This window comes from Rhinolophus sinicus, linkage group LG12 (genome assembly GCF_036562045.2).
Source record: "Rhinolophus sinicus isolate RSC01 linkage group LG12, ASM3656204v1, whole genome shotgun sequence".
Taxonomy (NCBI): domain Eukaryota; kingdom Metazoa; phylum Chordata; class Mammalia; order Chiroptera; family Rhinolophidae; genus Rhinolophus; species Rhinolophus sinicus.
Window position 1 is genome coordinate 68,284,297 of NC_133761.1, and position 21,990 is coordinate 68,306,286.

At 61.3% G+C, this 21,990-nt stretch overlaps 1 protein-coding gene across 3 annotated transcripts in view; it reads right to left on the minus strand.

The window, feature by feature from the left end:
• SYT2 (synaptotagmin 2) overlaps positions 1-21,990 on the minus strand; it is a 59,354-nt gene that overhangs the window by 17,457 nt on the left and 19,907 nt on the right. The window contains exon 1 of one of the 3 annotated variants that reach the window (XM_074317137.1): positions 19,245-19,265. The exons of 1 other annotated variant lie outside the window; for it this stretch is intronic. The gene's annotated coding sequence lies outside the window, so the exon portion shown is untranslated. Of the gene's footprint in view, positions 1-17,634; positions 18,447-19,244; positions 19,266-21,990 lie in introns of those variants that run through there. One more of the 3 variants, XM_019750834.2, reaches the window with a different exon arrangement.

Sequence of the window (21,990 nt, forward strand, 5' to 3'; positions counted from 1 at the left end):
AGCCGACGAGCCTCACGTCCACGAGTGAGGGTTGTACCTACTGCCTGAGTCAATCGAGGACGCGCCCCAGTCAGGCCTGTGACCCTCAGCACCGCACACCTGACACGGACGTTTCTCTCTGAATCTAGACTTTGAGCGTGAATATTTTTAAATCACACAGATGAAGCACTGGGTTGTGACAGCTTGGGGACCCTGCAGACAATGTAGAACGAAGCCCTTATTGCAAAAATGAAGAAACAGGCCTCCCTCAAGTCGCACAAGTAACCTGCTGAATGGTGGCAGAGCCCTGAGCTGTCCAGACATCCTTCTGTCTGTCACCCTCCCTCCACCCCAGCAAGTCCCACCGTCCATGCTCATCCTCGGACAGCTCTTGTGGGGTGCAGGGGGCAGGGACATGTTCCCTGCCCTCTGCCACGGAAGCTGGACCACAGTTCACCTGGGTGTTGGAGCCCCTCCCCTAGCCCCCACCCCCGTGAGGAGAGATGTGAGTGAGCACCTCCGTGCACCCCACCAGTTGCTGACTCGCTGTCTAGCCGCCTGGCTGCAAACAGCACAACTGAAGGGCTCCCTGTGCCGCATGCCTGCTGCATTCCCTCCTCCTCGCCTCCAGGCCCTCACAGGAGTCCCCATGCCCAGCACCCTGCAGGGTGTCCCACACCATCACGCAGGGTCTCGGGGGGGGCGGGGCGGCGGCAGGATGCTGGGGAGCAGGCTGGGAAGTGTGGGGGTCCTGAGTGGATCGGTGACTGAGTGGGAACACAAGGCAGCTTGGGGACCAGCCGGCACCGCTGCTGCTATAGGTTACGGGAAATGGGGTGCAAGTTGGGCTGGGGGCCTGCCCCCAAAGTCATGGGGCCTTGGGGGACCTGAGCGTGTGCTAGCGGTGTGAGGCACAAAGGATGGGACCATGGGGCTCTGCCCTGGTCACGCTCTGGAGAGTTTATGTGACACAATTGGATGGGTCCCTGCTCTGCCACAGGAAACGCACAGCAACTCCTAGCATGGTCCTGTCAGCCTTCTCACCAGACACACATCTTCATTTTGAGCTAATAACCATTAAAAATTGATGCATCTTCTTCCTGACTAAACGTTACAAGCTTTGAACACAGCAGCTCTGATGAGCCCTGTCTCACGCAGGGACCAGGTGCTGGAGGTTTGGCTGAAAGCAAATGCCGGTGTAATGTGAGTATGTGTGAGCGTGTGTGTGGGTGTATGTGAGCGTGCAGGTATGTGTGAGTGTGCAGTGTGTGCGCGTGTGGTTGGGGAGGGAGGAGCTGGGCTGGGCGGCAGGTGCCCTGGTCGCTCAATGAGGCAAGTTGGAGACACCTGGGCCCCGCCCCGGCCTTCCCTAGGCCCCGCCCTCCCTAGGCCCCGCCCTCGCTCCGCCCCGGCCGGCTCGCAGGTGCCCCCTGTTGTCCAGGGGCCGCAGCGCCAGCCCCACCGGCCCCAGCACCGCGGGCGGAGGGCTATTCCGCACAGCTGGGCACCGACCGAACCAGGCTGCCGGGTCCCCGCCCGAGTCAATGCTCAGACCCTGGAAAGCGGAGCCGCAGGCAGCGAGGCCCATTTGCCGAGCGACGGAGCAGCTCACACCGCCGCGATGTCTGCCGCCCGCAGTGCCAAGGCCAGGCCCGCTCCTCACGTCTCAGGCAGAGAAACCGCAGCAGCCGGGACATGGAGGCCCGGAGAGGCTCAGTGTGTGCGTGCTACACCGCCTGTGTGGGTACCACGCATGCAGGTGTGGACGCGGCTGCACAAGCATGTGTGTTCTCGGCCACGTGTGGGAACGTGAGAAGTCGCGTGGAGACTTACACGCGCGTGCTGCACGAGGGGCGGGGTAGAGAGGAGCCCTGGGCTTCGCCCCTGGGAGACATCAGTCAGGTCCCAGTGGGGTCACTTCCTCAGCTGCCAACACAGGGTGAGGTGCCTGGTCTCCCAGGAGCTGTGACATTACATATGCCCCGAGCGCCGGGGCAGAGGGCCCCGGGCACACGCCTCTCCTTCCTCAGCGCTCAGTGGAGCTGGCTGCGTCCTCGCTGATGGTGCACACAGACCACGTGTCCCTAAAGTGAGGACTGCAGCCCTCACTGCCTGTCAAGTAGCTCAGCTTCCTGACCGTAAGGGCTGTCTTGTTTACTCGGCTGCGTTCTGGTCAGGCCCCACCACCCCGGCCCCCCGGAGCCGCAGGTAACAGAGAAGCGGGGCTGTCTCTGGCCACTGCACCCTCTCCTCTGGCAACTACCAGCCATCAAGCCCCAGAGCAAAGGAGACCCTGACGCTGGACGCCAGCCTATCAAGGCCAGACGCCCCCACCCTAGGGGCTCAGTGGTCACAGGTGTGGGTGGGCGCCGTTGTCTGGGACAGCTCAGCAAGAGGGAGATGAATGGCGGCCTATGGGTGGGCTCCTCCCTTGGGCTTGTCCCGCAGGAAGGGGCGTCCAGGCGCTCAGACCTTCCAGGGAAGGGAGGGCGTGAAGGCTGCTGCTCTAATCAATGAGGGACGTGCAGAAGACTTGTCCAACCTTGAAAGTAACCCTGGTAAGTTTAAGTGTCTAAAAACCCATTCTCTCCCCAGTGCCAGGCCCTGGGCTGAGTGCTGGGACTGGACATGAGCAGAGCTCAGCTGGGTCCCCAGGCAGCCGACGAGAAGGAGCCACCGCAGGCTGTCAGACCGCGGGGCCCAGGCTGCTCTCAGCGGGAGAGGGGGCCAGCACCTGGGAAGGGTCAGTGAGGAGAACAGGGCCTGGGGAAGACGCCGCTTGCTCTCTGAGATGCCCATTACCGCCAGCACTTCTGACAGGCCGGAACTAAAATGGGTCACGCACGTCCCGGGGGCACAATTATATTCCCCGAAGAAGCCGACTTCCTCCGCCAGACCCGGGGGCTGGAACGGACACTGGAAATGGGCAGGAGGCCGGGAGGGCGGCTGTGTCCTCAAAATGCCAACGGGCTGGAGGAGGGAAGAGGGGCAGGGACATTCCAAGCTGGAAAGTCCCAGTGTGCGATTCTACGAGTCCAACCTAGGACGCGCAGTGCCCCTGAGGGGGAGCTGCAGGGGGTGTCTCCGGCCACTGCACCCTCCCCTGGCCAGGTGAGGCAGATGAGCGAGTGCCTAGCCTCCAGACTGACCACCTGGCTTCGAGTTTCGGCTCTGCCCAGGTAGCCATGTGAGCTCAGGCAGGTGGCTTCTCCATCTGTGAAGTGAGACTGAGAATGGGACCTGCCTCCTAGGGTACTGGGGCCCAGGAACAGTGTAGGTAAATGTGACGTGATGCCCATGCCCCATGCCAAGGGGCGGGACCGGGCCGCAGGGAATGCAGGGGAGGTTGGCAGCCTCGCGTCCTCCCGTGCCTTCTGAGGTGCCTCTCGGGCCTTTGCACTGCCCCCAGTTCTCCCTGCCTGTGTCCACTCGCTGCCAAGCCTCCCCTCCAGCCTGCCCTCCCGGACACTAGCCCTGTCCATCGCTCAGCATCACTGCCCCTTGGGCTCCAGCTGCTGGGGCTCCATTTGTTCTGGTTCCCAAGTTCTCATGTGTGGGATCTGACCTGGTCCCCCCACAGTGGGGGGCAGAGTCTCGCTGTCCCTCCTCCAGCCACCGTGCCCCTTGAGCAGATGCCAGAACTGGGATGCACTGAGGCCATCCCACGTGAAGCCCAGCCATCCACGTGGCGGGTGTTGGGCTGTGGCTCTGGGAGCCATTAGCACAGGTGCCAGGGGGACAGTCACCTGGGGAAGAGTGTGACGGGCAGAGGAAAAGCAGCACTCAGAGGGTTCCCAGAGTGGTCAGTGGTGATGAGCGGGGACACCGGAGCTGCTCGTACAGGGGGGCACAGCAAGACTGGGCACTGCCCACTTAGTCATACGTCATCAAACAGAGAAGCGAATGTGCGAGGAAAGAGCAGGGAGCTGACCGGTGGTCAGCACCCCAGGCCGGCACTCACGCCTGCAGCCTGCGTGCGGGGGCTGGCCCCAGGACACTGGTGGGAGGAAGCCAGCACTGAGCTGCCAGGCTGCATGCCCGTGATGCAGAGGCTCCTGCTGGGGGCCACGGGGCAGAGGTATGAAGGACGGGGGGTGGGGAGCTTCCTGGAAGAGAAGCGCTGGGCCACGCAGGGTGTTCAATGTAAGTCTGACACCAAGTGGCCACCCTCTCCATACCTGCCCTCAGATGAGCAGCCGGAGGACGGGGGGGCAGCGGGTATTGCTTGGCTGCTGGCTGGGGGTGTCTGCATCCTGCCCACCCGCAGTTCTTGGCAGCGACCTTGGGCAGTACTGCCATCCTGAGACCCTTAGCCTGGTCATCAGCTACTGTCCGCAGGTCAGCCTGGTACCACCTGCCACCCCAGAAAGGAGGCAGGGAGGGCGGGGACAAGAGTGCTCAAACCAGGTCCTGAGTTTCCTGGCCGCTTCTCCCTGGCTCCCTGCACTGCCTGGGGGTGGGGGTGAGGCTGCCACTTTTGCCATCCCAGGGACACTTCACCTCAGCCTGTCTGGGCTAGAGCGTCCCGCCACCCTCTGCTCTCTGCTTGTACGACACGGGCCAGGTCCAGAAGCATCCTGCCACCCTGCTAAGGCGCCTTCGGACACACAGACATGCCATCCCTTTTCCCAGCCAAATGAGGACGAGCAGACACAGAGGTGATTCGGCCCAGAGCCACCCAGGTCCCCGTGGCCTTGCAGGGAGAGCGGTCCACCAGGGGGAAAGAGGGACAGGCCAGGCTGCAGCCAGGAAGCCTGCATGTCACGGAGCTGACAGGAGGTCCACGTGTGTGTCGCAGGCCCGCTGGCTTTTTCAGACCATCGTCTACCTCATTTGATCCCGGAGCATCTTGGGAGAAATGAGGGAGATGGTCATCTTCCTCCGCATTTTCAAATGGGGCACTGAGGCCCAGGGGCAGGAAGAGCCAGCCTGCCTGCGGCCTCGCGGTGGAACCACTGGATTCTAGGTCCTCCCAGACAATACGGTCACATAGCTGCCTCACCCCACCCCCATGCCGTGTCTTTCTCGGCCGAGTGTCCCTTTCAGGTGCGAGAAGGATGGTGGTGACAACAGCTGCACCTTCACAGCCCTGGCTATGCTGGAGCCTGACACACATATTCACCCATCAACCCCCCACCAACCCTGTGCTGCACCTTCACAGCGCTGTGTACCCGCCCGGCTATGCTGGAGCCTGACACACATATTCGCCCATCAACCCCCCACCAACCCTGTGCTGCACCTTCACAGCGCTGTGTACCGGCCCGGCTATGCTGGAGCCTGACACACATATTCGCCCATCAACCCCCCACCAACCCTGTGCTGCACCTTCACAGCGCTGTGTACCGGCCTGGCTATGCTGGAGCCTGACACACATATTCGCCCATCAACCCCCCACCAACCCTGTGCTGCACCTTCACCGCTGTGTACCCGCCCGGCTATGCTGGAGCCTGACACACATATTCACCCATCAACCCCCCACCAACCCTGTGCTGCACCTTCACAGCGCTGTGTACCCGGCCCGGCTATGCTGGAGCCTGACACACATATTCGCCCATCAACCCCCCACCAACCCTGTGCTGCACCTTCACAGCGCTGTGTACCCGCCCGGCTATGCTGGAGCCTGACACACATATTCACCCATCAACCCCCCACCAACCCTGTGCTGCACCTTCACAGCGCTGTGTACCGGCCTGGCTATGCTGGAGCCTGACACACATATTCGCCCATCAACCCCCCACCAACCCTGTGCTGCACCTTCACAGCGCTGTGTACCCGCCCGGCTATGCTGGAGCCTGACACACATATTCACCCATCAACCCCCCACCAACCCTGTGCTGCACCTTCACAGCGCTGTGTACCCGCCCGGCTATGCTGGAGCCTGACACACATATTCGCCCATCAACCCCCCACCAACCCTGTGCTGCACCTTCACAGCGCTGTGTACCCGCCCGGCTATGCTGGAGCCTGACACACATATTCACCCATCAACCCCCCACCAACCCTGTGCTGCACCTTCACAGCGCTGTGTACCGGCCTGGCTATGCTGGAGCCTGACACACATATTCGCCCATCAACCCCCCACCAACCCTGTGCTGCACCTTCACAGCGCTGTGTACCGGCCTGGCTATGCTGGAGCCTGACACACATATTCGCCCATCAACCCCCCACCAACCCTGTGCTGCACCTTCACAGCGCTGTGTACCCGCCCGGCTATGCTGGAGCCTGACACACATATTCACCCATCAACCCCCCACCAACCCTGTGCTGCACCTTCACAGCGCTGTGTACCGGCCTGGCTATGCTGGAGCCTGACACACATATTCGCCCATCAACCCCCCACCAACCCTGTGCTGCACCTTCACAGCGCTGTGTACCCGCCCGGCTATGCTGGAGCCTGACACACATATTCACCCATCAACCCCCCACCAACCCTGTGCTGCACCTTCACAGCGCTGTGTACCGGCCTGGCTATGCTGGAGCCTGACACACATATTCGCCCATCAACCCCCCACCAACCCTGTGCTGCACCTTCACAGCGCTGTGTACCCGCCCGGCTATGCTGGAGCCTGACACACATATTCACCCATCAACCCCCCACCAACCCTGTGCTGCACCTTCACAGCGCTGTGTACCGGCCTGGCTATGCTGGAGCCTGACACACATATTCGCCCATCAACCCCCACCAACCCTGTGCTGCACCTTCACAGACCGATCTACCCACCGGACTATGCTGGAGCCTGACGCACATATTCACCCATCAACCCCACACCAACCCTGTGCTGCACCTTCACAGCGCTGTGTGTACCCGCCTGGCTATGCTGGAGCCTGACACACATATTCACCCATCAACCCCCACCAACCCTGTGCTGCACCTTCACAGCGCTGTGTACCGGCCTGGCTATGCTGGAGCCTGACACACATATTCACCCATCAACCCCCCACCAACCCTGTGCTGCACCTTCACAGCGCTGTGTACCCGCCCGGCTATGCTGGAGCCTGACACACATATTCACCCATCAACCCCCCACCAACCCTGTGCTGCACCTTCACAGCGCTGTGTACCGGCCTGGCTATGCTGGAGCCTGACACACATATTCGCCCATCAACCCCCCACCAACCCTGTGCTGCACCTTCACAGCGCTGTGTACCGGCCTGGCTATGCTGGAGCCTGACACACATATTCGCCCATCAACCCCCCACCAACCCTGTGCTGCACCTTCACAGCGCTGTGTACCGGCCTGGCTATGCTGGAGCCTGACACACATATTCACCCATCAACCCCCACCAACCCTGTGCTGCACCTTCACAGCGCTGTGTACCCGCCTGGCTATGCTGGAGCCTGACACACATATTCGCCCATCAACCCCCACCAACCCTGTGCTGCACCTTCACAGCGCTGTGTACCCGCCTGGCTATGCTGGAGCCTGACACACATATTCACCCATCAACCCCCACCAACCCTGTGCTGCACCTTCACAGCGCTGTGTCCCGCCTGGCTATGCTGGAGCCTGACACACATATTCGCCCATCAACCCCCACCAACCCTGTGCTGCACCTTCACAGCGCTGTGTACCCGCCTGGCTATGCTGGAGCCTGACACACATATTCGCCCATCAACCCCCACCAACCCTGTGCTGCACCTTCACAGCGCTGTGTACCCGCCCGGCTATGCTGGAGCCTGACACACATATTCACCCATCAACCCCCCACCAACCCTGTGCTGCACCTTCACAGCGCTGTGTACCCGCCTGGCTATGCTGGAGCCTGACACACATATTCACCCATCAACCCCCCACCAACCCTGTGCTGCACCTTCACAGCGCTGTGTACCGGCCTGGCTATGCTGGAGCCTGACACACATATTCGCCCATCAACCCCCCACCAACCCTGTGCTGCACCTTCACAGCGCTGTGTACCGGCCTGGCTATGCTGGAGCCTGACACACATATTCGCCCATCAACCCCCCACCAACCCTGTGCTGCACCTTCACAGCGCTGTGTACCGGCCCGGCTATGCTGGAGCCTGACACACATATTCACCCATCAACCCCCCACCAACCCTGTGCTGCACCTTCACAGCGCTGTGTACCGGCCTGGCTATGCTGGAGCCTGACACACATATTCACCCATCAACCCCCCACCAACCCTGTGCTGCACCTTCACAGCGCTGTGTACCGGCCTGGCTATGCTGGAGCCTGACACACATATTCACCCATCAACCCCCCACCAACCCTGTGCTGCACCTTCACAGCGCTGTGTACCGCCTGGCTATGCTGGAGCCTGACACACATATTCACCCATCAACCCCCACCAACCCTGTGCTGCACCTTCACAGCGCTGTGTACCCGCCTGGCTATGCTGGAGCCTGACACACATATTCACCCATCAACCCCCACCAACCCTGTGCTGCACCTTCACAGCGCTGTGTACCCGCCTGGCTATGCTGGAGCCTGACACACATATTCGCCCATCAACCCCCACCAACCCTGTGCTGCACCTTCACAGCGCTGTGTACCCGCCCGGCTATGCTGGAGCCTGACACACATATTCACCCATCAACCCCCACCAACCCTGTGCTGCACCTTCACAGCGCTGTGTACCCGCCTGGCTATGCTGGAGCCTGACACACATATTCGCCCATCAACCCCCACCAACCCTGTGCTGCACCTTCACAGCGCTGTGTACCGCCTGGCTATGCTGGAGCCTGACACACATATTCGCCCATCAACCCCCACCAACCCTGTGCTGCACCTTCACAGCGCTGTGTACCCGCCTGGCTATGCTGGAGCCTGACACACATATTCGCCCATCAACCCCCACCAACCCTGTGCTGCACCTTCACAGCGCTGTGTACCCGCCCGGCTATGCTGGAGCCTGACACACATATTCACCCATCAACCCCCACCAACCCTGTGCTGCACCTTCACAGCGCTGTGTACCGCCTGGCTATGCTGGAGCCTGACACACATATTCGCCCATCAACCCCCACCAACCCTGTGCTGCACCTTCACAGCGCTGTGTACCCGCCTGGCTATGCTGGAGCCTGACACACATATTCGCCCATCAACCCCCACCAACCCTGTGCTGCACCTTCACAGCGCTGTGTACCCGCCCGGCTATGCTGGAGCCTGACACACATATTCGCCCATCAACCCCCACCAACCCTGTGCTGCACCTTCACAGCGCTGTGTACCGCCTGGCTATGCTGGAGCCTGACACACATATTCACCCATCAACCCCCACCAACCCTGTGCTGCACCTTCACAGCGCTGTGTACCGGCCCGGCTATGCTGGAGCCTGACACACATATTCACCCATCAACCCCCCACCAACCCTGTGCTGCACCTTCACAGCGCTGTGTACCCGCCCGGCTATGCTGGAGCCTGACACACATATTCGCCCATCAACCCCCCACCAACCCTGTGCTGCACCTTCACAGCGCTGTGTACCGGCCCGGCTATGCTGGAGCCTGACACACATATTCGCCCATCAACCCCCCACCAACCCTGTGCTGCACCTTCACAGCGCTGTGTACCGGCCCGGCTATGCTGGAGCCTGACACACATATTCACCCATCAACCCCCCACCAACCCTGTGCTGCACCTTCACAGCGCTGTGTACCGGCCCGGCTATGCTGGAGCCTGACACACATATTCGCCCATCAACCCCCCACCAACCCTGTGCTGCACCTTCACAGCGCTGTGTACCCGCCCGGCTATGCTGGAGCCTGACACACATATTCGCCCATCAAGCCCACACCAACCCTGTGCTGCACCTTCACAGCGCTGTGTACCCGCCTGGCTATGCTGGAGCCTGACACATATTCACCCATCAACCCCCACCAACCCTGTGCTGCACCTTCACAGCGCTGTGTACCGCCCGGCTATGCTGGAGCCTGACACACATATTCGCCCATCAACCCCCCACCAACCCTGTGCTGCACCTTCACAGCGCTGTGTACCGCCCGGCTATGCTGGAGCCTGACACACATATTCGCCCATCAACCCCCACCAACCCTGTGCTGCACCTTCACAGCGCTGTGTACCCGCCCGGCTATGCTGGAGCCTGACACACATATTCACCCATCAACCCCCACCAACCCTGTGCTGCACCTTCACAGCGCTGTGTACCGCCGGCTATGCTGGAGCCTGACACACATATTCACCCATCAACCCCCACCAACCCTGTGCTGCACCTTCACAGCGCTGTGTACCGGCCTGGCTATGCTGGAGCCTGACACACATATTCGCCCATCAACCCCCCACCAACCCTGTGCTGCACCTTCACAGCGCTGTGTACCCGCCCGGCTATGCTGGAGCCTGACACACATATTCGCCCATCAACCCCCCACCAACCCTGTGCTGCACCTTCACAGCGCTGTGTACCGGCCTGGCTATGCTGGAGCCTGACACACATATTCGCCCATCAACCCCCCACCAACCCTGTGCTGCACCTTCACAGCGCTGTGTACCGGCCTGGCTATGCTGGAGCCTGACACACATATTCACCCATCAAGCCCCCACCAACCCTGTGCTGCACCTTCACAGCGCTGTGTACCGCCTGGCTATGCTGGAGCCTGACACATATTCGCCCATCAACCCCCACCAACCCTGTGCTGCACCTTCACAGCGCTGTGTACCCCGGCTATGCTGGAGCCTGACACACATATTCACCCATCAACCCCCACCAACCCTGTGCTGCACCTTCACAGCGCTGTGTACCGCCTGGCTATGCTGGAGCCTGACACACATATTCACCCATCAACCCCCACCAACCCTGTGCTGCACCTTCACAGCGCTGTGTACCCGCCCGGCTATGCTGGAGCCTGACACACATATTCGCCCATCAACCCCCACCAACCCTGTGCTGCACCTTCACAGCGCTGTGTACCCGCCCGGCTATGCTGGAGCCTGACACACATATTCGCCCATCAACCCCCACCAACCCTGTGCTGCACCTTCACAGCGCTGTGTACCCGCCTGGCTATGCTGGAGCCTGACACACATATTCGCCCATCAACCCCCACCAACCCTGTGCTGCACCTTCACAGCGCTGTGTACCCGCCCGGCTATGCTGGAGCCTGACACACATATTCGCCCATCAACCCCCACCAACCCTGTGCTGCACCTTCACAGCGCTGTGTACCCGGCCGGCTATGCTGGAGCCTGACACACATATTCGCCCATCAACCCCCACCAACCCTGTGCTGCACCTTCACAGCGCTGTGTACCCGCCCGGCTATGCTGGAGCCTGACACACATATTCGCCCATCAACCCCCACCAACCCTGTGCTGCACCTTCACAGCGCTGTGTACCGGCCCGGCTATGCTGGAGCCTGACACACATATTCGCCCATCAACCCCCACCAACCCTGTGCTGCACCTTCACAGCGCTGTGTACCCGCCCGGCTATGCTGGAGCCTGACACACATATTCACCCATCAACCCCCACCAACCCTGTGCTGCACCTTCACAGCGCTGTGTACCGGCCGGCTATGCTGGAGCCTGACACACATATTCGCCCATCAACCCCCACCAACCCTGTGCTGCACCTTCACAGCGCTGTGTACCGCCTGGCTATGCTGGAGCCTGACACACATATTCGCCCATCAACCCCCACCAACCCTGTGCTGCACCTTCACAGCGCTGTGTACCGCCCGGCTATGCTGGAGCCTGACACACATATTCGCCCATCAACCCCCACCAACCCTGTGCTGCACCTTCACAGCGCTGTGTACCGGCCTGGCTATGCTGGAGCCTGACACACATATTCGCCCATCAACCCCCACCAACCCTGTGCTGCACCTTCACAGCGCTGTGTACCCGGCCCGGCTATGCTGGAGCCTGACACACATATTCGCCCATCAACCCCCACCAACCCTGTGCTGCACCTTCACAGCGCTGTGTACCCGCCGGCTATGCTGGAGCCTGACACACATATTCGCCCATCAACCCCCACCAACCCTGTGCTGCACCTTCACAGCGCTGTGTACCGGCCTGGCTATGCTGGAGCCTGACACACATATTCACCCATCAACCCCCACCAACCCTGTGCTGCACCTTCACAGCGCTGTGTACCGCCCGGCTATGCTGGAGCCTGACACACATATTCACCCATCAACCCCCACCAACCCTGTGCTGCACCTTCACAGCGCTGTGTACCGCCTGGCTATGCTGGAGCCTGACACACATATTCACCCATCAACCCCCACCAACCCTGTGCTGCACCTTCACAGCGCTGTGTACCGGCCTGGCTATGCTGGAGCCTGACACACATATTCACCCATCAACCCCCACCAACCCTGTGCTGCACCTTCACAGCGCTGTGTACGCCCGGCTATGCTGGAGCCTGACACACATATTCACCCATCAACCCCCACCAACCCTGTGCTGCACCTTCACAGCGCTGTGTACCGCCTGGCTATGCTGGAGCCTGACACACATATTCGCCCATCAACCCCCACCAACCCTGTGCTGCACCTTCACAGCGCTGTGTACCGGCTATGCTGGAGCCTGACACACATATTCACCCATCAACCCCCACCAACCCTGTGCTGCACCTTCACAGCGCTGTGTACCGGCCTGGCTATGCTGGAGCCTGACACACATATTCACCCATCAACCCCCACCAACCCTGTGCTGCACCTTCACAGCGCTGTGTACCGCCCGGCTATGCTGGAGCCTGACACACATATTCACCCATCAACCCCCACCAACCCTGTGCTGCACCTTCACAGCGCTGTGTACCGGCCTGGCTATGCTGGAGCCTGACACACATATTCACCCATCAACCCCCACCAACCCTGTGCTGCACCTTCACAGCGCTGTGTACCGCCCGGCTATGCTGGAGCCTGACACACATATTCACCCATCAACCCCCACCAACCCTGTGCTGCACCTTCACAGCGCTGTGTACCGCCCCGGCTATGCTGGAGCCTGACACACATATTCACCCATCAACCCCCACCAACCCTGTGCTGCACCTTCACAGCGCTGTGTACCGCCTGGCTATGCTGGAGCCTGACACACATATTCACCCATCAACCCCCACCAACCCTGTGCTGCACCTTCACAGCGCTGTGTACCGCCCGGCTATGCTGGAGCCTGACACACATATTCACCCATCAACCCCCACCAACCCTGTGCTGCACCTTCACAGCGCTGTGTACCGGCCCGGCTATGCTGGAGCCTGACACACATATTCACCCATCAACCCCCCACCAACCCTGTGCTGCACCTTCACAGCGCTGTGTACCGGCCCGGCTATGCTGGAGCCTGACACACATATTCACCCATCAACCCCCCACCAACCCTGTGCTGAACCTTCACAGCGCTGTGTACCGGCCTGGCTATGCTGGAGCCTGACACACATATTCACCCATCAACCCCCCACCAACCCTGTGCTGCACAAACCATTTTATTTCCACTTTGAAGATGAGGAAACTGAGGTACCAAGTGTTCAAACAACTTTGCCAAAGGTTCGCAGGAGCTGGGACCTGAACAGGGCGACCCGGCGAGGCGCTGGGCGTGAGGGCTGTCCACGTCCCACCGCCAGGAAGCCCAGTGCCTGCGGGGAGCTGGGCTGTGCTCAGCCAGCACTGCGCACTTGCCCCCCCAGCCCCCCACTTCAGAACACAGTGCACAGAGAGCAGGAGGCAAAGCAGAGAAAATGACAGATAACAGAACAAAGGCAGGAAAAATCGTTCACAGCCTATCTTGACCTGCCAAGCGCTTTCCCACATCCTTCCCTGGGCTGGGGGCCCAGATATGCAATTCTTTCTCACAGCTCGGCTCACCGTGCCATCTGCTCCATGGCCAGAGCCCAGAGCCTTTGCAGGTCCCTTTCTCCAGTGGACGTGTCAGCTCTGAACAATGAGGGGGACTGATGAGGGAGCAGGGCTGCTGGGAGGGAGGGCACGGCGCTGGGCCGAGACACAAAGGGTTATTTAATGCACCAAATGCAAAGGCTCTCAGGGAGGCAGCAGCCCTCAGCCCAAGTCAGACGCCTGTCCTTTGGCACAGGGCAAATATTGACTTTCCTTCACTCAGCGTTGCCAGTGGAACTGAGAGGAGAGGCTGGCAATTGTCCCCTTCCCCTCAGAGGGCACGGCTGTCAGCAGGGCTGGTGGACACAGGCCACGAAGGCTCTGGCCCAGGAGTCCATGTCTCCTTGGGCTAGTCCCTGCGTTTCTTTGGGCCTCAGTGATCCAATCTGCCAGATGGGAGTGTTGGACTTGGACTGGATGGCCTCAGCGTCGAGGTCAGGAGGTGCCCCCCTCTCAGTGACTCACGGCCCTGCTGTATTTTACCTGGTGTCCTGATCCTAGCAGATGTGACAATAACTGCTCCAAGCTTAGCAGGGAGAGTGGACAGGGTGCTGCCCTGTCTCCGGGGCGAGCATGCTGTGGTACTGGGCACGGTGCTCCCCTCTCTGAGCCCATTTCCCCATAATCAGAATCAGAGGACTGGATGACACGAGGCCTGAAGGCCCCTTTCAGCGGCCCCTGCTGTGGCTCCAATCAGCCCTTGTCCCCAAGACCTCATTGTACAGCCGTCTCCTCACAACAACCTTTCATGGAAAGCGGTCACGCCCGGGCTCCCGCTCCCTAACGCCCAGGAGCCTTCTGGTAGCCTTCCTGCTTCCCTCTGACAGGCTCACGCTCAGCCTGCAGCCCCTTGGTGGAGCTCCTGGGGACACGGCCAGAGCATGCAAACTCCTGCAGCCCACAGCCAGTGGACAGCGGGAAGGGGATGCAGGAAATTGGGGCTCTGTCCCCATCCTTCCTCTGACAGATTGGTGATATTATTCAAGTTCACAGGTGAGTAACTGAGACTCAGACACATTAAGTAACTTGCACAGAGTCACACAGCTAATAAGGAGAGAGCAGCATGAGAAGCTGGCCTTGTCTGCCTGCAAAGCCACTGCTCTCACCACCAGCATTCTTACTGAGATGAGACGTCACCTCTCCCCAGGCTGTTACAGGACTGTGCCCAAGGGCAGCGAGGCCCAAATGACTCCCAGAACCTCCCATCCACTCCACCTGCCTCGGGCAGCGGAACCAACAGGTTGGGAACTGATTGATCTAAACCAACCTTGAACTTAGTAAATAAGGAGGCCTAAGGTCTCAGGGTGCATCTGGGGTAACCCAAGTTGGGGCGCTGCCACCCTGCGGGGACCCTGGGAGTCCCAGCCTGAGAGCTCCCGGCAGGTCCAGCCTCACCACTGGCAGCAGCTCAAGGTGCCGAGTGAGCACAGATCCTCGCTCAACCACAGAAGAGACCAGGCGGCAGAGAGAGAACGGGAGAGTGGGGAATAGTTGTGGGGTGATAGGAAAGTGTCGCAGTTCCTTTCTTTCCCATGAAGTTTCTGCTGTGGAATGACTCCACCAGTCAGGGGGAGAAGGCAGGGGGGAGGGGGGAGAAGAGGGAGAGGGAGACAGAGAAAGGGAGATGGAGGGAGGGAGGGAGGGAGGGACAGAGGGAGAGAGAGGAGGGGAGACAGACAGATGGGACAGAGGGAGGCAGAGCGGGTCCCCACTCTGCAGGGCTACTTTGGGGATGACCCTGCAAGTCCGCAAATCTTCTCCTGCTGCCCACGGCCACTGTCCACAGAGAGGTGCCTGCTGCCTGCTACCAGCCTTTACTGTCATTGTCAACACAGCTGCCACGCACTGAGGACAGCGGGCTCAGCATCACACCAAGCATTCTACCACAACCTTAAAATACCACCACTATTAGCATTTCATTTTGACAAGTAACTGAAGCTCAAAAATGTCAAGTAACTCACTCAAGGTCACACAGCTCAGACCAGCAGCTCCTGCCTGAGGACAGACCGCACGTGTGCAGGGCCTGGACTGTGGCCCCATCCACACAGGGCATTTTGTCTCAAGTTGTCGCCACTCTGGGGGCAGAAGTGTGGGGCTAGTGCATTGGGAATTCCTGGAGGCCACCTGCCCCATCACCCTGCCAAGCCCACGTCCTGCTTCTCAGACCCCAGCCCAGAACTTCAGCCGTGAGAGTACCCAGTTCAACCCTGTCAATGTCCAGGTGAGAAAAAGAAAAACGGGGCACGAAATTGCAGGCAGAGACTAGAACTAAACTCAGGCCCCTACCTTACACCCGCCCTCTGCCCACAACCCCCAGCCCCGGGCCAAGCTGCTGCTTCCTCTCAACTGAAGACTGGGCGCTCACCCCAGGAGGACAGTGCTGCAGGCTGTCGGGTGGCTTTCTAATCACCATCGGTTCAGATCATCCCGGTCTGAGACCAGGGACCTCTCAGGGGCCAGAGGGCATGACCTTGGGAGGTCCTTGACCTCCCCCCTTTAACTCCCTGGACCCCAGCTGTCCCTGGAAACCTCCCCCCAAAGACTGCCCCTGCAGAGAATGTGCAGTCTGGGAAGGTGGCCATTGGTGCCACCACCACTGGAGGCTCTGAGTGGGTGAGCAGGCTAAGGGGCCCACAACCCTGCTGCCTTTGGGGGGGGGGGTTAGTTTCCCCAGAGGCCAGGTGACAGAAGGAATGCTGCTGGTGAATCTGCACCCCACCCAACCTTTCAGTAGACCTCACCTGCATGCTGGGGCCAGCAGGTGTCAGGACTGGGACAGGCTTCCAACACCGTACATTCCAAACCCCCATTTTCCAGATGGAGATACTGAGGCCCAGAGGGGTAGGTGTGCTGTCCGAGGCCAGAGCTGACTGAAAGTTCCCCCGCCCCCCACCCGCCCCCAGAGTGGCCAGCGATCAAAGGTGGAGAATTCCTAAGCACCCAGGTTGGGGGCAGGTGCCCCCGAGGGCGCGTTTACCCGACCACCCTGCCCCCACATCGTCCCCATTCCTCGTCACCACGCGCCTCCATCACCGTGAGGTTCAGAGTTGTGCAGAGCTTGTCCAAGGTCACACAGCAAACTGAGTAGAGCATGCGCTCTTACTGCCCTGTGGCCCCTTCCTCCAACCCCCACCCCGCTCTTTCCAAGCTCTGCCGCGGGCCAGGGTCCTTGGGCCCCAGCTTCCTCCAGTTCACCCAGCCGCACCGGTGCTGGAAGATGAGAAAGTTTCAAGGAGAGGAAGGGGCCTAAGATGCCTCTGCCCATCCCAGCCCCGGACGGCTGCGGCAGAGCTCGGGGCGCGGAGGGGAAGTGAGCTCCGCGCACCGCCAGGCTCCCCCGCACGCCTAGCTCTGCGCAAGGGGGCTCGAAGCTACGCGCGTGGGCCCTCCGGTTCCTCCCCAAAGAGGCGGGGGCGGGGGTCGCAGGTGCCCCGCACCCACTTTCACCGCACCCCACTTCCCCCTCCTTCCCACGTTCTCAGCTGCGGCGCCTTAGCCTCTGCGCTGCCCAGTACCGCCCGCGCCTGTCCCGGGCTGCCGTGAGGAGAACCAGGCTGAGGACAAAGGGTCCCCGGGATCATTCGTGACCCCTCCCCCGGGACTAACCGGGCAATTCCCATGCAAGTAGATTTCCGGAACCCAGTCCCCACCACGCGCTCCGTCCTGCACTTAGTTTATCCCGCTGTGAGCTCCGAGCCCGGAAAGTCCAAGTGTCCCAGTCTGGAGACCCTGCGTCTGCCCGCCCGCGCCCCAGGCCCTCGGGGTTGCCGCGCACGGCTTCGCCCAGGACCACCGGCTGCCTTCGCAGGCGCCCCGCCCGGCTTCTCTTACCCGGGACGTCAGGGCGCACTGCGGCCTGGCTCGTGCAGAGCTCGGAGGGCGGGTCGGCCGGGGTCCCCTCTGCCCCTTCCCGCCGCCGGCCGCTGCGGCTCCTTGCGCGCGCTCGCTCGCTCTGCGGTAGTAACAGCCCGAGCCGCTCCCCCGCCGCCAATTGACATGCTCCTCACATCCGCCTGCACACGGCGCGGGCCGGCCCCACCAGGGCGATCCCCGCCAGCTCCGCGCGGCCCCCGCCCGGGCGATCCCCGCCGCGGGAGCGCGCCCCCTCTCCACCCGGGACGGCCGGTGGGCTGAAGGACAGGCGGCAGGGGAGGGGAAGTGGGTGCGAAAGGGACGCGGGTGGGGGACGGGTTCCAACTGGCGCGCCCCTGGAGAAGTTTGGGGTGGCGGGGCCGGCTTCGTGACCCCGGAGCCCGCGGGGCAATGCGGAGGGGTCCCCGCCCGCTCCGTTCTCTCCCGCGACACCCCCACCCGCCCCCGCCGCCCACCAGCTTTAGGAGCCTCCGGGTGTGGGGATTGGCTGGGGGACGGGGGGGGGGAAGGCTAGCCGGCAGAAGGGAGCCGATTCGCTTCTGGGGATGCGGATGAAGGTTTCCTGAGTCGAGAAAGAAAAGAAAAGGGAGGGAGAAGAGGCGTGATATAGACAAAGGGCAGAGTCTGGAGGGGTAGGGGAGGTGGGGGTTCCGCTCGGAGAGCTCCGCCGCTGGCGCCCCCAGCCTCAGTCCCCGAGGGTGCAGTGGGCTGGCGCCCAGGGCTCAGCACCAGCCTCTGGGGAGCCGAGAAACCGGGGCAGAGCGGGGGAGAGGAGGGAGTGTCTGCCGCACAGGACCCTGGGCCTGCCCCGCCCCGTAGGGACCCACCCGAGGTCGGCCGCAGGGACCCAGCCCCCCCACCTGCCACCACCCCGCTTTCTCCCCTGGTTTCCGCAGCACTGGGAGGCCAGGCAGGTCGGGCGGGGTACTGCCAGCCTGGGTGTGCCTCCCCTGCCTCCACCTCAGGACCCCAGCCCAGCGGTGGAATTTCTGCAGGTGTCAGGCTGCCAGTGCCACCCCGCCCGTGCCCCGTCCCCTCTGCTCCCTTCCTGTTTGCTCCAGTTCTTCATACTCAGAATCATGAATCAAGTTTGGGGTTCAAACCAGAAAGTGACAACCCCCACGTGAGTGTGTGGAGGGCCTCACTCAGGGCTTTCCACGCTGCTGGTCCCCACCGAGTCCCGAGATGCCGCGAGGAGCCCCGGGAATTCCCACGGCCTCGGCGAATCCCCTCTGCTCTCCCCGTTCCTGCGCGCCCCTCCCCCCGCCATCGCGGCCACTGCGGCGCTGCAGCACGCGGCTCCCGGCCCCGCAGCAGCCTGCCTTTCGAACCGCGGCAGCTCGCTCGTCACCGACCCTCGTCTGCAGAAAAAGCTGACTCAGGATTTCCAGGCTGCAAGCGAGTGCAGGAGTGTGCGCCACCGCCGGACGGCAGGGAGGGGGGCGTTGGGAGACCTACGGTGCCTGAGACACACACCCCCCAGCCGCCATTCTTCAGAGGGGAAGAGGGACCCGAGGGCCAAGGGCTCAAGGCCAGACGCTCGCAGGAGGGCACCCGGGACTCCACACCTCACAGTCTCGTCTGCCGGTGTCCCACAGGGGCCTGTCATCTGGTGTGCCTCTTCCCTTTCTCCGTGGGGAGAGAAATGCTTCTCTTTTGAAATTCCCCAAAGCTTCTTTTGCCGGGAGGAGGGAGGAAAGGGCGCAAAATTCAGGGGGCTGGATTAAGGCTAGACTTGGGGTTTCCCGATGCTGAGGGTCCCAGGGCCCCGTCCTGCTTCCAGGACGCTTCCACCTTTACGACTGCAGGTGGTGCTGCTCAGAGGCAGCGAGGATGAAATGACCCCCACAGCTCCTTCTAGTAAAACGCATCAAAAGCCACCTCCAGTAAAACAGGGTCTAATTACAGCAAATAAAGCGTTTATGCAGGATTCGGTCCTCCTCCTGAAAGTGGCTGTATGGAACGCAGAAGCCTCCTCCCTCGGGGGCAGGGGGCTCTGATGGGGTAGAGAAAGGTCAGAAGACATTTGCACAGCCAGAGGCTGGGTCAGCAGGGGGAGGTGGGAGTACTGTGGTCCCTTGAGAAGAGGCAGCTGAGACATCTGTGCTCAGAGCCACTTAGGCCCCAGAAGATCCCCCAGCCACAGGGGTGGTAATGACAGCTTACAGTGTGACTTCCTTCGATCTTATTGAACAATCCAGGGACCGGACAACTTGTCACTCCATGGAGGCACAGGAAGCCCCCAAAGGCTTCCCAAGGTGCAGAGTGAGGGCATGGAGCTGGGGCTCCTGACCCCAGATGCTGTCCCTCCCCCAGCCCACACGGGCCCCTCCCTTTCCCCCAGGTGCCCCTCCTGTCATCTCCTTGCAGCTTCCTGTGCCACCATTTCTATTTGTGGCCTCTGGGTGGATTTGAAGGCAGAGGGGAAGGCAGAGGGCAAGGGAAGTCCCCTCCTGTGCTGCGGGCTGCATGGGGGTCCCTTACACGGACGGAAAGCCCTTGCTGGAGCATCTGTGGGCAGGTGGACAGGCGCAGGGGTTGGTGCTGAGGTCCCTTGGAGACACTGAAGGAGATACTCAGTGTGCCAGGGCCTGGGGTGGGGTGGGGGGGTCTCGTGTTCCTTTGAGGAGTTGCAGAGCTGCTAGGTGTGGTGAGAAGAGGGCCTGGGACAAGCCTGAGGAAGCTGGGGTGAGGCACCCAGTCTGCGGCCCTACCAGGTGTGAACACCCTCCCGTTCGTCTCTCTCAGAGTCATTTACGTTCCCTCTGCTTCCTTTATCTGTTGTAAACCACCAGCTGATTGTGTGTCCGAGTGTTCAGTGACACGGGGATGCTGCAGTAACTCAGGCACAGGGACACATCAGCCAGCCCTACTCGGTGCTGAGCCTACATGTCTTCATCTCACTTCGCCCGTGTGGCAGAGACTGCTACCCTCATTTTCCAGAACAGCACGGTGGGGCCCAGGGGAGTTAAGCGATGTTCTCAGGCCCAGGCTCTATTTGTCCAAAAGAGTGTGTGTGTGTGCGAGACCTCAGGTGTGCAAGGACCGAAGGTTTGGCTTCTGATTTCTGCCACTGGTCCAGGGCTGCATGTGGGAGGGCACAGGGCAGGGTGATGCCAGTGTGGTGACCAGGGCCCTCTGGGGGGCAGGAAGTGCCGGGTCAGACAGGAGGGAATGGGGCAGGTGACTGGTCAGAGCAACAGGGTGACCAAAGGCCCGGAAATAAGGCCCAGGGAGTATGGCTGTGCAGTCCTCAGAGCTGAGGGCAAGGGGGCTCCTGACCACACCCACGCCCCACATCCTGGGGGCTGCAATGGCGGCGGAGGGGGCGGGGCCCAGTCCTACTGGGGCTGTACAGGGCCAGCAAGTGTCCCCACACATGGCCCTGCAGCGCCTGGGTTGTGAGGCACTGATGGGGAGGTGAGCTTTGGAACACACACGAATCTGAATGGTCAGTCGTGGGGTCAGCTTGAACAGGGATCTGGCTCACTGCTGTGTGACTCCAAGACAAATGGACACCTCTCTGGGCCTCCAGCCCTCCAGGCCCTAAGGGCTCTGCTCCCCATGTGCTTGATTGTGCCGCTCTTCACTTGAGACCTAGGGCGGCAGCAGTGCAGCCTTATCCGGGCATTGGGCCCGGTCACCCTGCCCCAGCCTGAGACCAAGCTCAGTGGGGACCAAGGGACAGGGGGCCACATATGCTTTGCTTAAATCCGCCCTCAACTTGCTGAACGCACATCATCGCAAGGCGTCCTAACCTACCCGACATTCACCTGCCATCTATGAAAGCGGGAAATACCACTTTTCAGCAAAGGACGGTATGAAGCTTCGATAGCTAGACACACCTTGTGTAGAGGGCCCAACACAGGGACACAGCAACACAGCCATCGACGTGAGGTCCCCCTGCTTTCCTGCTGAGCTGTCCCCAGCCCAGGGACTCCCTGACTTGCGTCCCTCAGTGCCCGCATGGCAGATGACCCACTACGCTGGGAGACCCCTTCTCACGGCTTGTGCGCTGTGAAGCGTTCGAGTGGACCTCCTTATCTGAGCTAAAGTCTGTCTCCCTGTGGCTTCCAGCACTGGTGAGCGTGCAGCGTTCAGAAGACGTGACGGTTCTCCAGCTCCCTGAGAGCAGCCACCACAGCCGCCCTGACTATCGCTATCTAGTCACAGGGGCTCCTTCCACTCTTGTTCCAGTTTTCCATTGCCTCTACCATCCTTCTGGACAAGACCCAGTGCACCTGTGTCCTGGGAGTGGGGTGACCTGACAGGCACAGCACCCCCAAACACGAGCCAGTTAGTCCGAATTCCAGG